This window comes from Cynocephalus volans, chromosome 16, assembly GCF_027409185.1.
Source record: "Cynocephalus volans isolate mCynVol1 chromosome 16, mCynVol1.pri, whole genome shotgun sequence".
Taxonomy (NCBI): domain Eukaryota; kingdom Metazoa; phylum Chordata; class Mammalia; order Dermoptera; family Cynocephalidae; genus Cynocephalus; species Cynocephalus volans.
Genome location: NC_084475.1, coordinates 3,626,829 through 3,644,454, shown reverse-complemented (window position 1 = coordinate 3,644,454; position 17,626 = coordinate 3,626,829). Strand labels below are relative to the sequence as shown.

General features: G+C 45.6%; 1 protein-coding gene across 1 annotated transcript in view; it reads left to right on the top strand.

Moving 5' to 3' along the window:
* Positions 1 to 17,626, top strand: part of PITPNC1 (phosphatidylinositol transfer protein cytoplasmic 1) — a 241,292-nt gene that overhangs the window by 191,924 nt on the left and 31,742 nt on the right. The gene's annotated exons all lie outside the window — the stretch shown is intronic.

Genomic DNA, 17,626 nt, shown 5'->3' with positions numbered 1-17,626 from the left:
GTCAGCACCACGCTCACCCAGTGAGCTAACCGGCCATCCCGATATGGGATCCGAACCCGTGGCCTTGGTGTTATCAGCACCACACTCTCCCGAGTGAGCCACAGGCCGGCCCTCAAGTTAGTTTTTCTGTCTCCCCAACTCTGCCATCATTCTGGGCAACATCAATGTTCACAGGGCGGAGCCATCAACACACTAGCCTCTCTGAAAAGCAGCTGCCTGTCTTCCCAACTGCATGATTGCAAAGGCAGGGACTGTGTTTGATTTGTATCTTTGGGATCTAACACAAAGAAAATGCTCAATCCATCCCTGAGACTTCGGTGGTTCATCTTGGCCCAGAACCTTTCTCTCAAAACAGCAAGCACCTTTGCAAGGGCTTTTCCTTTTTTCTTCTTGGCTGAGAATAAAGTTAAGAGAATATCTTTCTCTATGGTTACCAACCTACCAGAACCCATCCTTTGCCTTAGTTCTACCTTTTTATTTTACTGCTGGTACGAGTCAGCATTTATGTCCTGTTAGTATTTTATTATTGGCTATGACAGAACTTGGGTGACCTGCTTGTAAGTAACATCCCCGCCCTGCAACAACAACAGATGCAGGGCTATTTTTGTTGTTTAGCAACATGCAGCCAATCACAATATGTTTGGAATCACGGCCCCAGACTCGTCCTTGAGCCATAACACATGGACCTTGAAACTCTTCTCTCAGGTTCCTTGAGGCTGATTGAAGATATAATGAATACAATTTTAAAAATGGATTCCACCGTTACACAAACAAACTGGGCTCCCAACGTGGTTTGAATATTTTTGCCTCCACGTGTTGGGATTCGTTTGGATAGAAAAGTCTTACCTGATCTTAGCAAATGCTTAGCTGCTTAATTGCAGCTGTGTGCTCTTCAGCCACTATTCCTTAAAGGGCCAGGGAGAGGCTGATGTGAATGAATCACTGTGTCACATACATGGACCCAAAGGTTGAGCAATTTAACGTCATCAACTTACATGACACTCTGCAGCCAACCACATCTGCACATTTTAAGAAAAATAGTTAAATGATCTCTTTGTAAGTGTGGATCTGCTGAAAAGAAGGATACACAGGGCTCTTCTGGCCTGGGCCTTGTCTCACTCTATGGGGATTCTATGGTTTCGGATCACATCCACCAATACTTAAGGGGGCTTTGATAATGCACAGCACAGGTGAAGCTGTTGCCCCGTCACCCCTGTGGCTCTGGGCTGGCTGGGCTACTGTCCGGCCTGGACATCCTGGCCTCTTTGGGAGGAAGCTCTGAGCTATTTTCAGCTCTTCCTCTCAGAGTGCTTTGGCATGGTCCTCGGGGATTTCCCTCCTGATTCGGTAGAAAGTCTTGGGACAGTTATAGAATATTAATGAAGAAATCAAGTCTCTTTTCTGGTCAGCAGGTGCCTGACTCATTTCCCTGTGTTTGGTGCCCCCAAGAACCACCACTGGGAAGCTTCTTTTCATTCACAGAGACATCTGAGGAGCTCCTTCTTCATGTTTCAGAGTCACTCACGGACACCATCATACCTCTTTCCCTGGGTCATAAAGGATGCAGTTCCTGGATCCTGCAGTTTGACCAAGGAAATGAGACATGAGTAGTCATCATCCAAGAAATATTTACTGAGTTGGCTGTCTGGTTATCTCAGTTGGTTAGAGTGCAGTGTTATAACACCAAGGTCAAGGGTTTAGATCCTCATAACAGCCAGTGGCCAAAAGAAAAAAAAATTTACTGAATACTCATCGAGTGTCCCATACAATGTGTAGACAAGGACATGGCAATGATCAAAAGAGACACCAAAGGTCCCTTTCCTCAGGACACTTCCAACCTAGCAGGGGAGCCAAACAGTGAAGAAATAATCGCATAGATACACGTGGAGCTGAAAGTCACAAGTACAAGAAGGAAGTGTTCAGGGAAGACTGTGATTAAAAAAAAGAAACAAACTGAATTTATGAGTATGTGATCAGAAGAGATGTTCTGGAAAAAATGAAAGTAATGCTGAGACCCACAGGATGAAAAGAACCGAGAACAGCTTCCCAGGTGAAGTAGCTGCCTGTGCAGGAGCCCAGGGTGACATGCATGAAGAATGAAAGAAAGCCAGCATGGCAGTGGCGGCATAGGCCACAGGAAGAACGGCCCAAAGTGGGGTTGGAGAGGAGAAAGGGGCCGTGTTTAGACACAGATTTTATTGAAGTGCAATAGAATGCCTTTGTAGAAATGGGAGCTGGGGCAGCATAGGATCTGATGTATGCTTTTAAAAGATTGCTCTTGATGGAGAATGTGGACTGGAGAGGGGCAGAATGGAAGTCAAGAGACCACTGAGGCCCTTCAAGTGAGAAGGATGGAGCAGCCGGAACTGGAGGGGAGCAGATGGTTTGGAGGTATATCTCATCCCCACATGCAGTCCATGGCCAATCGCTGTCAATTCTGTCTTCAAGATATACCTCCAAACCATCTGCTCCCCTCTGTCTCTGCTGCCAGCCCTCTGGTTCCAGCCGCCATATAACCTAAGGGTCCAATACTGTAGATCCCTCTAATGGAGAGTGCTACTGGCATCTAGTGGGGAGAGGCCAGGGACGTGGCTAAACATCCTGTAAAGCACAAGAAGTGCTTCTCATCAAAGAATTATCTGGCCCACAGTGTCAATATTGCCAAGGCTGGGAAACCCTGCCCTAGAGGAAGAGGTGATTGGAGATGAAGGGAACTCTGGGTTCAGCTCTCACACTCAGAGTCACTCCTTGCCTGTCCTGCAGTCTTAGGGTTTCTTAAAGGATGTGGAAGGAAGGGGTCCCTTAGGGCTCAGTCCTGCACACTCTTTGTCAAGTACAGCTTCCCGGAGGATCTGCTGGCCTGTGTTACAGGTAGGATTCTTTCTCCATAGACCTGGCAATTAGACCACAAAAGACTACCGGCATAATCAGGAGCCTGCCATAAAATCTTATGAAAAGTATACCCCCTTGGACTCCCTTGTGACCCCAACCCCACCATCATGTGACACCCAGAGCCCAGACTGCAGTCTGAACCTACCAGAAGGGAGAGGAATGAGTCTCCCAGGCTATTTTGGTGGTTGTGTCTACCATGAATATGCCAGGGACTAAGAATAAGAGGAACAACCAATTCAGACAGCAAGCTGTTTCCAAACCAACTTCTACTCTGCACACTGTAAATAATTAACACCCTCCTCCCCACTAGTAGAGTTTCCTTCCGTAATGAAATTTGACCTTGTCATTCTCTGCTTAAAACCCCTTTTTGTGAGCTTTCCTGGGCATGCAGCTGTCTAGGGGTTGAAGTTCTGGTCTGTGGCTCCTAGATCATGCTAATTCACGCTAGCTCAGAGCTACACCATGAGCTCCACGCAGACAAGAGCTATGTCTCTTTTATCCCCATTTCTCAGCGGCTACCACAGCGCCAGCACTTAGCAGATGCTCACTCGAGGGTTGTTGAATGAATGAGCGAAGGCTTTGTCTTTTTTTCTTTTTTCCAGCAGCAATTTCAGAGCGAACATTATCCAAGAAAATGGATTTGTTGTCATTAATATAATGTGAATGCCATTAGCTGTTGTGAACCACAATTCCTTTTTTAATTTATTTTTTATCTGAGGCATACAGGTTTATGAGCCTTTTCTTCCAATCCATCTTTGTAAGTGGACTATGTCAGCATCATAAATAGGAACACATGTTGTGTGGAGAAAGCTGGAGTGCTGCTGGGCTGAATCTGTTTTGAGATTTTTCTGCTGCTGATGAATCCAGACCAGGGTTATCTGGGGCATTTCTCTCCACCTAGATCCTGTCACACACGCTGCCATCCAGGCCAAAGGAGGGGCCTGAAGCACTTTCTTTTCTTTTTCCAATTTTCCCTGGAAACCGAGCCACACAGTCAAGAATGCCTCTCTCATTAAGGTGACCAGAGCTGGGAATTTTCCACTGGGTATCCTCTGTGTGGTGGCCTTCGTGCCACTACAAACCAGGGATTCAGAAGGACACTTTGGGGACTTAAGATCAGCTGATAGCCCAGCACTCTCCTTATTCTTATGTTTGCGGTGCTATTTTCTGTCCAAATCAAAGATCTGAGCTTTAATTCCCAAGAGCTTCTTAGTCTCAAGTTTTGTTCTTGTAACCACCGGAGGACTCTACAGGGCTGTGCTGCATTGTAAAAAAATAATAATAATCAGTGTGATTTCTCAGGCAGAGAGTGCACCTCCATTATTCAACACTGACCCCCAAGCCCTTGCCCCCCATGAAAGTCACAGAGCTCTTTGCATCGAGTCACACGGACAGCATTCATCGGCACGACCAGAGCTGCAAAGCGGTGAAGCCGAAATCTGAGCAGGTTGTGCTTGTTATGCGGTTGCTATGTGCTTATGCCAAGATTTCCATCCCAACTCTTTGATGCTCTGCCAGGATTTCAAGGTGAAGATCCCAGGAGAGGAATGAGGAACTCCATGCAATAAGTCGTAGCATGCTTGCAGAGGGCACAGGCAGTGAGTCCCTACCCGCAAAACTGAGCTGGCAGTTTGAGGTGCAGCCACAGATCTCAACCCCCGGCCTGCAGGACTAATCCAGCCTGGAGAACCTCTGAAAGTCGAGCTGGGAGATCTAACGCAGAGGCCTTTGGTGCTGGCTAACGGTCAAGTCCAGTGCTCTTCCTCTGTGATTCACTGCAGTCCTTCATGAGGTTTGGCTGCCGTTATAAGATGGGGAGTGGCCAGAGAAAATGGCATTTTTATTGGCCTCCTGGACGCTGCCCCCTGCAGCTCTCTCCAAGAGACACAAATATGTTGGGCCTATGCAGCTTTGAAGTCTTCAGACATCCCTCCAGTACAAAGAGAGAAAAAGAAAAAAAAAAAAGAAATGTATTCCCTAGTGGAGCAAGTTAAGAAGTAGAGGATTTTTTTGTGCTTTGTTTTTTAATCTTCATTGATTTATGTAAATGAAAAGCAAAGTAGTCTGTAACCCAGTGGTTCTCAACTGGGGGCAGGTTTGTCCCCCAGGGACATTTGGCAATGTCTAGAAACATTTTTGATTGTCACAATTGTGGGGGGAGTTCTATAGCATCTAGTGGGTAGAGGTCAGGGATGCCACTAAACAGCCTACAATGCACAGGAGAGTCCCCACAACAGAGAATTATCCAGCTCAATATGTCAATAGTGCCAAAATCAAGAAACCCTGATGTAAATCAATCCAAGTAGAGGAAACGTCGTAAAACCTATTACTAGCAAGACTCATCAATGCATTTCTTTAGTTGGCATATGTTAAGTGCCTACTGTGTGACAGGCTATGTGCTAGGCATTGAGGACACAAAGACAATATTGTGTCCGCCCTCAAAAGGCTTAACCTCTACTGCCTTTTGAACTTGATCTTCTTGTTACAGATAAAGGAAATTTTTCTCTCCCTTCATTTTGGAGAATGTGAAGGAGTCTCCATCTTACTAGCGATAAATCGAGAACAGTCATTTTAATGGGGAAATTTGTCATGTTTTGAACTCGGAAAGAGTAACACGAAGCCGTCATAGAAGCATGGATCCCTGAGTGGCATAATTGAGTGTGTGACCACGCAGAGGACATTTTTCAGCAGAATTTGATTCAAAACTTTCCCTTGAGTTGAGTGACTGAGGTGACTCTTAAACTCAGCCTCCAGGTCCCTGGATTATAGTCTTCCCGGACCAAGAAATCCTTGGCAGCCAGTTCATTGGTCACACCAGTCTAAACATCTGTTGAATTCCCCCTTAAGGGAGCAAGAGCAGAACAAAGAGATGCATCTAAGTATTCCAGTAACTGTCAAGGGTGAGAGATTAGATGCTTTCTGCTAAGTACGTGGGGAACAGAGACCAAATGAGCAAATATTGTCATCCTTAGCCGTACCCTTCAGTACAAAGTGCTTCCTCCAAACTACTCAGCCCCCTCAAATTAAAAATATTATCATTTTAGTCTACATCTTGGCAGTTGAGGGTGGTAGAGATTTTCAATTATCTCCAAATGGCCAGATTTAACACAGCTGCCTCATGCTGGGGTACATTGTGGAGCTGAGTTCATCGTTACGTTTCTATTGTCATTTCCCTCTTTCCCTCGGTCCATCTGTTTCTTTTGGAGAGTGACGCAGCTGTTTTGTGATGGCTTCCAACTTACTGGGGCCTGGGTGCCTCTTGGATAGATAATAAGGCTCACTACATCTTTGGCATGGGTAAAAGAGAAGAAATCTCCACTGCTAGAGTGGTCCCCAGTGAGAGCCTCTAAAACGGGGGGTGGGAGGCCTGCAAAGGAGATCCATTGGGGGAAGGGTCCCCAGCAGCTGCTGCATTGCAGGGTCCTGAGCCCTCCCCCTTTGCAGGATCTGGATGATGCTGGTGTTGTCAGAAACCGAGAGGGAAGCTCTTGGTGGCCACCTCTGGACATGGCCAGAACATTAGATCATAGGGAGAACCGTGGGGAGAACGAGACATTTTTCTGTGCAGATTGTCTCACCTCCTTCCTCAGGAACTGGAGCAACATCCCAGATGCCAGTTCCCAAGGGGCCTGCTCTCTGGTGGCCCAGGGGAGAGCGGTGTGGTACGTGCAGCATCATTGCAAATATCTTCCTGTGTGTGCAAAGAGAGTCTGGGCACTCTCTAGGGAAACTGGCTTTCTTTGTCTTTCTCCCCTGCCCTCTGACTCACACTTGTATGCGAGCAAACTAAAGTTTGAAGATGAGTGAGGTTGAACAGGCAGTGCAGTAAATGGGGGCAAAGGTAGGGAACTCCAGTACATGTTCAAGGGTCAGTGAGTAACTATTTGACCATGGCAGAAGGGAAGAAACTTGAATGCCAAGCCAAGGAATTTGGTCTTTATTCTGCAAGTAGCAGAGGGTTTTCAACACAGGGGCCACCAGCAACCATGCAAGGGGACTCCATTTGTGACCTCACCAGAGAGGCTGACTCTCTCATGGGGATGGTAAGGGCAGGCTCCTGGATGTCAAGAGGTTTAGGATCCTCCAAATCCATCAACCTAGTCCTACCTCTAATGCTACCCCCTTTCATGAACAAATTGCCTTTAGCCATCTCGACAACAGTATTTGGTAAATGAATCGAAACAGTTGGAACTGAAAGGCATTTGACAGCAGTCCAGTCCTCAACCCTAGCTGCATCATTTTCAGACCAATAATTGGCACCTCGCTTCCTAAGGAACAAATAGGTGTCCTCTTTCAGCCCTCATTCCTTCTGAATTAGAGAAAGCCGGAACACCAAGTCTTTGCTGAAGTACTACGCTCAGTGCTGATTTTAAAAACCACTGCTGCTTTTCTGACCTAACAATGTGGAGCTACCACAGTGTTAGGGAAACGGTATTGCCCAACTCCATCCTAGAGAGGAGTTTTTATTTTTTAATTTTTTCAAGGGAAAGAAACAAAACGAAACAATTTAAATTGCTGCAGTAATTTGCATGAAGGAGGTCCCCCAGAACTCAGTGCCCAGAGCATCAATCACAAATCTTACCAATTGGATTTGGTAGTGAAATACCAGACCAAGTAGGTCAAACAAAATCAAGGCAATTGAATTCCTAAATGCCAGATCACAAGCAGAGCTTCTAAGTCTCTGCCAGGAATAAAGATGCTGATTGTGGCCTTGAGTCATCGAATCAATAGAAGAGCCCTCAGGGAAATGGCTCCATGTCTCAAAAGGAACAGACCAGAGGGGGAAGAATTTATCCCAGCAAAACATCCATAGCAGGGAGAAACAATTGGACTTGTTGTGGAAGGATCTGTGCAGAAGGAACCTCTAGCACCTCTGAATTGAGATTCTCAGCCCCTGCTTTCTACAGCCCCAGTGTGATGAGGGGCACTGGCTGTGGGAGGCCTCCCAGGTGATCACAGCCACGGTACATCATCATCAGCTATTCTGAAGCAATCCTTTCCTCCCTTCCAAAGAATGGATGGACGGAGAGATGAGATGATGTCAAAGGCAAGGCAAGGTGTGGAAGATGACCAGCAGGGTTCCTGGCACATAGCCTTTAATAGATGTTCCCTTCTCCCTGCTTATTCTCCGGCATTGAGATCTGCAGATGGGACGACAGTTCAATGAAAAGCACATCTCTTTGGAAGGTGGCTGCTGTGAGTGGTGCTATGGGAGTTTGTTTGTTGGTGTGTTGTTTTCTACCCGTTGGCATGGGTGGAGAAGAGGGGCAGAGGTGTGATTCTGATAGTGCCAGCTCTCAGCATCACAGAATCCTCTGCAGGCTCAACGAGATCTTTCAAAAATTGAAGCCATTCGTGCTGCTGATTCTTTTCAAAAAATGTGTTATTACTTCTGTTATTGTTTAACCTGAATTCCAAATGGCTTGTCTCTGATACTTCCCCTCTAAGAAACTTTAAAAGTTACATTTACTGTTTGTTGTGCCAAGTTTGGGCAATCTGTGGCACAGGAGGGAGTTGCAGGGTGGTGCCCAAGTCCGTTATGGCATTCTACGAGTGTTACTATCTGCTACGAGCCTTCTTACAGGTGTATTTTAGGAAAACAATGTTTAAGACATTAAAAGAAGGAAGCAGGCACCCAAGGGGCCAAGGCTGTCAGCCAGGAGTGAACAGACACAACCAAGCTCTTCAGTTCTATCTCATGGAGAACCTCCTTCTGTACTTTCAAGGAAACAGGCCATGAGTCCACAAGTTGCTCAGGACCTGGGTCAGCTGCATCAGCCCCGCTGTTTTCAGTCTTATTAAATTAGAGCACCAGAACTTCATGGCCCTTAGAACAGTGTTCCCAAATCAGGTCAGAATCATCTAGAGAGCTTTTAAAAAAATGGACATACCTGGGCCCCACCTTAGACAACGAAACCAGACTCACTAGGATGGAACCAAGAATCTGTGTAAAAGCACCAGGTTTGGGGAAATGGCCTGAGCAAAGCTTTCCAACTTCTTTCATGTCATGACATGTAGAAAATGAATAGTTTTGATTGGCACATCGGGGAGGAGCTGCTGGTCAGAGATGACCAACCCCTGGGATAAAGAGGTTCAGTTGGTTACCCAAGGGCTTGAGGGATCAGTATCATGTCACATCTGTTATTCATTCGAGGTAGGGAAGTTTTGCCTAAGAGAGCTCCATTTACTTTTTTCAAGTTTTTTAACCATTTTATTGTTTAATTGGGGGGTGAGGGAGAAAATAGTACCATAAGCCTGGAAGCCTGCCCATTCCTCCACTGAGGGAGGGGTCAGTGCCTCGGGATCTTATTCCATGTGTTGCAAGTCTGATACCATCTGTGGAGTCAGGCCCAGCGTCTTCCTGTGCAGACACCAGCCTTACTTACAATACCCACGTGTGTAGCTTTGTTCCTAAGTTGCTGCTGAGTTGTGGGTGGCTTCGGATCGATTCTCATCTAAGGTTTTCATTTTCTCCAATCAAAGACTACTCAGTGTCTACCAGGCCTTCTGGCTAAATCTTGTCCAAGCCCTTTCCGTATCTAGCACCCTAAGAATTTACCACTATAACTCTGGGATGCTGCAACTGGTATTTTTCCCCTTACAAATAAGCCCTGACCCAGTGATCCTCTCCTCCACCGCTTCTGTTTATTCAGACTCCGAGTACGACTGTCCAGCTTCTGCTCCAAAAATACCCAGGAAAGAATAGGTGTTATTAAGGTGCTTGTCTTCACCTTTTATTGTTAAGGGGCCCAGAGAAAGGTGTACAAAAACGAGCTCATTAACTTGCGCCTTAGAATTTTTAACAGATTTCTCAGAGAATTGCTACACCTGGCTTTAGAGTGTCACGAAGTAACTTTTGAGGAAAATAAATGCCATGGTTAAGTTGTTTTTTTCAGTTATGTCATCTAATCCTAACAATCTGATAGAGTAGATATTGTCTCCATCAGGAAAGTGAGGCTCAGAGAGCTTAAGTAACTTTCTGGAAGTTTCAGGGAGCCTAAATTCAAACCTCAAAGTGTCTGACCTCAAAGGTTGTGCTTCTCCCACCAAGCTGACTCCTTCTGGTAAAGGTAAAGGTATAAACAACTGTTGTCTTTCAAAAACACTCCAGGAGATTGTGTCCTCCTCAAATGTATCTTGCTAACCCGAGTCTTGCTGACCTCGGGAATGCAGGCTCTTGGGGGAAGACACAGTAAGCAGTAAAAAGCGTCCTTCCAGTCCCTTGATCACCTGATCTGATAGAACTCCACTCCCTGTCTTTGGGGGAAATTTTCCTCTTTACAGACATTCCAGAAAATTGTGGACTGACGGAAGCAAGTTTGAGCCTGGAAAAATAGAAAACTGGCCATTTTGCAACTGAGTAATACATGAACCCAATTTAAAAAGAAAAAAAAGTCATAGTCCCCAAAGAATACATCCACAGACCCCAGTGTGGGAAATACCCCTTTGCTCATGTTGTCACCTCCACAAGAGTCTCAGAGTTAAATAACTTGCTCAGGCTCACACAGGAGTTGCTGAAGCAGAAATGCAAACCCAGGGGTATCTCATTCCAAAGCCTTTTCAGCTCCCCCCAGGTTCCGCTCCACAGAACTTAGGACCCCACAGAGGTGCTCCTGGGCATGGTAAACAAGGAAAAATATTGCGTCAAGCAGTAAAGACTGAAACTGCCCGAGGAATACACTCATCATGTTTACCTGCTTTGTATATTGGGATTGCAAGTAATATTACACTCGGAGAAACAAAATGACTGCTAAAGCCAAAATAAACTTGAAATCTAATCCAGCTGTAAAGATAGAAATCCCTCATTGCTTTCGAATTACAGACTGACTGGCTTATTGAACGTCTCTATCCCACTTTCTGTTCAACAAGCTGGAGGTCCGAGTTTCCCAAAATAATGAGGAGCAAGCTAGATTTAGGGACAGTTAATCCGGTGGTGTTCACTGTTGCTGTGTTGCAGTTCACCAAGAATATCTGTCAATCTTTCATCAGCTTTTGATTTAATAAACTTAAGCTATCTGTGGGCCAAATTGTATATGGACTGAAGCTATGAATGCTCCTTCATAGCCTGTGTCCAAAGGGCAATGATAGAATGAGAGTGGGTAGAAACAAAAGGCAGTCCCAAGTTCAAAGGCTGCAGACCAATCCAGATTCCAATAGGTGTCTTTTATGAGAGGAGCTCGCTCTCTGGCTGTTAGGAGAGCTGGGTTCCTGGCCTCTCACATGTAGTAAGGTGGGGCCCTCTCTAGTGTGCCCTCGAATGACATTGGAGGTGATCTTGAAATATAAAGTCATAGTGCCAAAAGGAACAGACTAGCATTATGTAACTGGGTGTTAGGGAGCTGTCTCTTATGCTCTGGAATTGGGAACCAGGCCCAAAGCCGGGGACAAAGAGGAGTTATGACTCCACAATCTACAGGCAGCTGCCAGTAATTGAGGCCAGGTACCCCCCAGGTACACCCGCCAGGAGGTCGCCCCGCTGGCCCTCTCACCAGCGCTCCCGTTATTCCTCTCTTCCCTGTTCCTGGGCTGCGTATGGAGATGGCGGAGGGGAGTTCTCAGGGTCATTGCAGGTACGCTTCTTACCCAACCCCAGAGCAGCGTGAGGAGAGTAATCTAGGACAATCTATTTCAGAAATTGGGGCATTTCCAAAAACCTGACTATGTGCTGAGCCAGGAACACACAGGCCCACCCTACGTGACTGGGGTGAGACTAATAAATGTCCCCAGGAGTTTATAGAACATAGAAATTGTTGTGAGGAGAATTTCTGGGGTGTTTTCTCTGACACCAACCAATTCTCCAACACCAGCTGGGCATCCAACAATTCAATTCAAGGCTGACACTGTCTACCTGGAGTTAGCATCAGATCCCAGAAGTTAAAGGGCTCAGTTTCATGAGACTGCCCTGACTTCTGATGCCGGTCACAAGTCCCAGGGGCCACCCCTACTTCTGACTGACCAGCTATAAACCAAGGGTTCCCACAACTCCTTCCTCAGGTTCAAGGATTTGCTAGAAGAGTTCACAGAACTCAGGAAAACATTTACTTGCATTTACCAGCTTATTATAAAGGATGCAACTCAGGAATAGACAAATGGAAGAGGGGCGCATGAGGCAGGGTATTGGGGGGGCGTGGCATGGAGCTTCCGTGCCCTCTCTGGTGCCGCCCTCCCAGCAGGTCCATGTGTTCATCTTCTTATAAAGCTCAATCTCCAGCACCCCTTCCACCCCACCCCTGCCAAGAGGTCAGTGAATGGGGCTGAGAGTTCCAGCCCTCTAATTGCTCAGTCTTTCTGGTGACCAGCCCCATCCTTAGGCTATCTAGGGAGCCATTCTTGGGTGCTCAGAAGGGACTCCTTATGAATAACGACACTTCTGTCCCTCAGGAAATTCCAAGGGTTTTCAGAGCCTTGTGCCAGGAACCAAGGACAAAGACCAAATATATTTCTTAGTAAACCACAAGGATTAAATGGGAGAGTGTATCTGAAGTGCTTGACGCAGGCTCTGCTACAGAGCAAGCGCTTCACAGACAGGAGCTCGTAGATTACTCTTCCTCCTTGCATCCTTGACTTCCCTCTAACCACCTCTCGGGGGTTCTCTTTTGCCTTCATCTTCTCCCCAGCCCCTAAAAGGGATCAACAGTGGTCATCCTCAGGGCTAGCAAGCATGGACCATGACGTTATGTTGTGGTGTGAGCTCAGATTTCGCATGTTCGTGCTCCCCTTTGTCAGAGTGGTGCATTACTGGCAGCGAATTATGACTGAGAAGGTGACACACCTCTCACCACGACCACCTTTTTCTCTGCCTTTCCATGGGTCAGACGTACCTTCTGAGTCAATCTTCTTTAATAGAGTCACTTTGCAGAGGAATAGCACCAGTCGCTCGGTGTTTGCAGTACATTCTAGTGCCAAGAGCAGATGCTTTAAAAATAGCACTTTAGGTATTAAATGCTAACAAAGCAAGAACTGGCTGCTTCTGGCCATGATTTGCATTTAGGGATTTGGGGTTTTGTTGGGTTTTTTTTTTTTTTTTTTGGTTTTTAAGCTGATGTATAGCAGTTGACCTTTTAAGTAAAGTTTTTAGGTCAGTTCTTAAGCACACTCTGAAAGCTCCTTAGTTTGGGGTTGGTTGGTTTGTTTTTAACAGCTTTATTGAGATATAGGTCACTACCATACAATTCACCCATTTTGAGCGTATGAATTTCACACTCAAAAAATCCATTTGAGAGCCCCAGAAGATGGCGGCGGCTGCGGCGGCTGGCGCGGAGTAGCTGAGGTGGAAAAGGTGGCCACTGGGCCTCAGGCAGCCGGGAAACTTGTGGACCTTCCTCTGGCCATCTCTTAAGGGAGGACTGCTGCTGCTGGCCGGTCGTGGGGGCTCAACGCCACTTTGCCCCCGGCAGGAGAGGCTGCCTCATTTACAGGCAACAGCTTAGAAGTGTGGAGCAGGAAAAGAACTGATTCTTAGCTGCAAAAGCGAGTCTTGAAACAGGGAACACGGCGCCAGGGCTGCTGTGGATGCAGCCAGGATCCCGGAGGCCGGGGCCGCACTGAAGGCGGCCAGCTGCCCTATTCAGGATTCGAGGTTTCAGGCCGGCATTAAAGAAGATTCCTGGGAGCGCCCGAGCGGCGCCGCGACTGAACAGCCCGAGGCGGCAGCGCCGAGAACACGGAAGGCAACAAACCAGAGACAGAGCGAGCGCCCGACCTGGCACAGCACTGTGAGTGATCCCTGGCCCACGCGGCTCCCGCCTGCACCACCAGGCCACTCACTGCCCTGGTGCTGCCTCCATTTTCCCAGGTGCGGGCAGCTCCGCCCTGCTCGGCCATCACTGAGCCCATTTGCTTGGCCTGGCGCGGGGCTTTCCGGACCCTGCGGGCGGACCTCCTCTCCCACTCCCTCCGCGGTTCTCTGGCGGGGCTGGGGGTGTGGGGCGTCCCGACCAGTGTTGGGAGGGCTAGGAAGTACGGGCGGGCCGACTGTCACTCCACCACACCCTGGACTCCGGCCCCGGTAAACTTCCTGTTACTGGGAGGCAGATAACATCTCTGCGACCACCAGTTTGGAAAAAAGCCTAACGAATTTCTGGTTGGGAATAGTGTGGTAGGAGAGTTCCCAGGTCCGCTTGAACCTGCCGGAGAGCAGGCTGCAGGCAGGCACTAGACTCGGTTTATACCGGGGGGATACAAAGGTGAACAAGACCCGAGAAAGATCTACACAGTGCTACAAAGGCACCCAGAGAGACCGGTTGTCTGTGCCTAGCAGAAACCTGATAGACTTCCTGGGCGAGGCGGTGCTGAGCAGGGTCTTGAAGGCCCAGCTGATAGACGAGGGGTGCAGAAGACACGCCCCAGCCCAGCACAGTGTGCACAGAGGGGGGAGACTCGACAGAAACCACACACCCGGTGGGGTCGCCACTGCACGATCTAACAGCCTGGGCCAGAGCACACGGAACGGGGAGAAGTCCTGTACAGAAAGTGAAAGCTCAACAGAGATCACACACCCTGTGGTACGTGATCCACCAGCCCAGCAGAGTACAAGCTGACCAGAAAGGTGGATCCCCGGAGAAGCCCAAGACCCGAGGCAACCACACACACAAGACACTAGAGGCCAACTGAGCAGTCACGGCGGGAGCCATACCAAATTAGCAACCACAGCAACATCCTAGTTAGTCATTAGTCTCAAACCGGTGGACTGTGAAACCCCCTGCCACAATGAATAAACACCAAAAAAAAGACACCAGAAATACAAAAAATCAAGAAAGTACACCACCAAAAGTTAATAAATCTCATACTCTAGATCCTATAGAACAAGAAGCCCTTGAAATAACTGACAAGGAATTTCGAGTGATAATTCTAAGGAAACTGAATGAGATACAAGAAAACTCAGCTAGACATCATGATGAAATGAGGAAAAGTATACAGGATCTGAAAGAGGAAATATACAAGGAAATCAATGTCCTGAAAAAAAATGTAGCAGAACTTGCTGAACTGAAGAAATTATTCAGCGAAATAAAAAACACAACGGAGAGTTTAACCAGCAGGCTTGTCGAAGTTGAAGAGAGAACCTCTGAACTTGAAGATGGGCTGTTTGAAATAACACAAGCAGACAAAAAGAAAGAAAAAAGAATCAAGGACATGGAAGAAAATCTGAGAGAGATATCAGACAACCTCAAGCGCTCAAATATCCGAGTCATGGGTATTCCAGAAGGGGAGGAAAATGGAGATTCCATTGAAAACATATTCAACAAAATAGTGGCAGAAAACTTCCCAGGTATAGGAAAAATCACAAATCTTCAGATCCAGGAAGCTCAACGATCTCCAAACGTATTCAACCCAAAAAGGCCTTCTCCAAGACATGTCATAGTCAAATTGGCAAAACTCAGAGACAAAGAGAGAATCTTAAAAGCTGCAAGAGAGAAGCGTCAAATCACCTATAAGGGAGCCCCAATCAGGTTAACATCAGACTTCTCATCACAAACCCTAAAAGCTAGAAAGGAATGGGATGATATTTTCAAAATACTAAGAGACAAAGATTGCCAGCCAAGAATACTCTACCCTGCAAGGCTATCCTTCCGAAATGAGGGGCAAATAGTATATTTCTCAGACAAACAAAAACTGCGGGAGTTCACTACCACAAGACCACCCTTACAAGAAATCCTCAAGGGAGTACTGGGTTTGGTTCCCGAAAAATAACTACCACTGCCATAAAAACCTAAGAAAAATCTAAACCCGCTAGTACAATAAAAATGGCATTCATGAAGAGAAAACAAGCTAACAAAAACACTATCTACAACCTAAGGAACCAACAAACAAAGAAACCAAACAGTAAATCAGAAAGCAAGGAACAAAAGACACCTAAGACAACCAAACAACCAATAAAATGCTAGGAATAAATCAACACCTTTCAATAACAACTCTTAATGTTAAAGGCTTAAATTCCCCAATTAAAAGACACAGACTGGCTGACTGGATCAAAAAGCAGGACCCAACTATATGCTGCCTACAAGAGACCCACCTCACCCATAAAGATTCACACAGACTAAGAGTGAAAGGATGGAAAAAGATTTACCATGCAAACAGAAAAGAAAAACGAGCAGGAGTGGCTATTCTTATATCTGACAAAATAGACTTTAAACTAAAAACCATAAAAAGAGACAATGAGGGACACTACTTAATGATAAAAGGACTGATCCATCAAGAAGACATAACAATCATAAATATGTACGCACCCAATGTTGGAGCAGCCAGATTTATAAAACAAACTCTATTAGACCTAAAGAAGGAAATAGACACTAATACCATAATAGCAGGGGACCTGAACACTCCACTGTCAATATTAGACAGATCATCTAGGCAAAGAATCAGTAGAGAAACACAAGATCTAAACAAGACTCTAGACCAATTGGAATTTGCAGAAATCTACAGAACATTCCACCCAACAACCTCAGAATATTCATTCTTCTCAGCAGCACATGGATCATTCTCCAGGATAGATCACATATTAGGTCACAAATCAAGTCTCAATAAATTCAAAAAAATTGGAATTATCCCATGTATCTTCTCAGACCACAATGGATTAAAACTAGAAATTAATAACAAACAAAACTCTGGAAACTATGCAAACACATGGAAATTAAACAGCATTCTACTTAATGACATATGGGTCCAAGAAGAAATCAAGCAGGAAATCAAAAAGTTTATTGAAACTAATGAAAACAATGATACATCATACCAAAACCTGTGGGATACTGCAAAAGCAGTATTGAGGGGAAAATTTATTGCATTAAATGCTCACTTCAGAAGAATGGAAAGATGGCAAGTGAACAACCTAACACTTCACCTTAAAGAACTAGAAAAACAAGAACAATCCAATCCTAAAGTTAGCAGACGGAAAGAAATCATTAAGATCAGAGCAGAACTGAATGAAATTGAAAACCAAAAAACAATTCAAAAGATCAACGAATCAAAAAGTTGGTTTTTTGAAAAGATAAATAAAATTGACAAACCATTAGCATGGCTAACAAAAAAAAGAAGAGAGAAGACTCAAATAACAAAAATTAGAAATGAAAAAGGCGATATTACAACTGATTCATCTGAAATACAAGGAATCATTCGAGACTACTATAAACAACTATACGCCAACAAATTTGAAAATCTGGAGGAAATGGATAAATTTCTGGACACACACAAGCTCCCAAAACTGAACCGTGAAGACGTAGAAAATTTGAACAGACCAATAACAATAAAGGAGATTGAAGCTGTTATCAGAAGGCTCCCAACAAAGAAAAGCCCAGGACCAGATGGATTCACAGCAGAATTTTACCAAACATTCAAAGAGGAATTGACACCGATTCTTTACAAACTATTCCAAAAGATTGAAACGGACGCAAATCTCCCAAACTCATTCTATGAAGCAAACATCATCCTGATACCAAAACCAGGTAAAGATATAACCAAAAAAGAAAACTACAGGCCGATATCCTTGATGAATATAGATGCAAAAATCCTCACTAAAATACTAGCAAACAGAATACAGCAACACATACGAAAAATTATTCATCATGATCAAGTGGGATTCATCCCAGGGATGCAAGGTTGGTTCAACATACGCAAATCAATAAATGTGATACACCATATTAATAAACTCAAACACCAGGACCATATGATCATCTCTATAGATGCTGAAAAAGCATTTGATAAAGTTCAGCACTCATTCATGACAAAGACCCTCTATAAG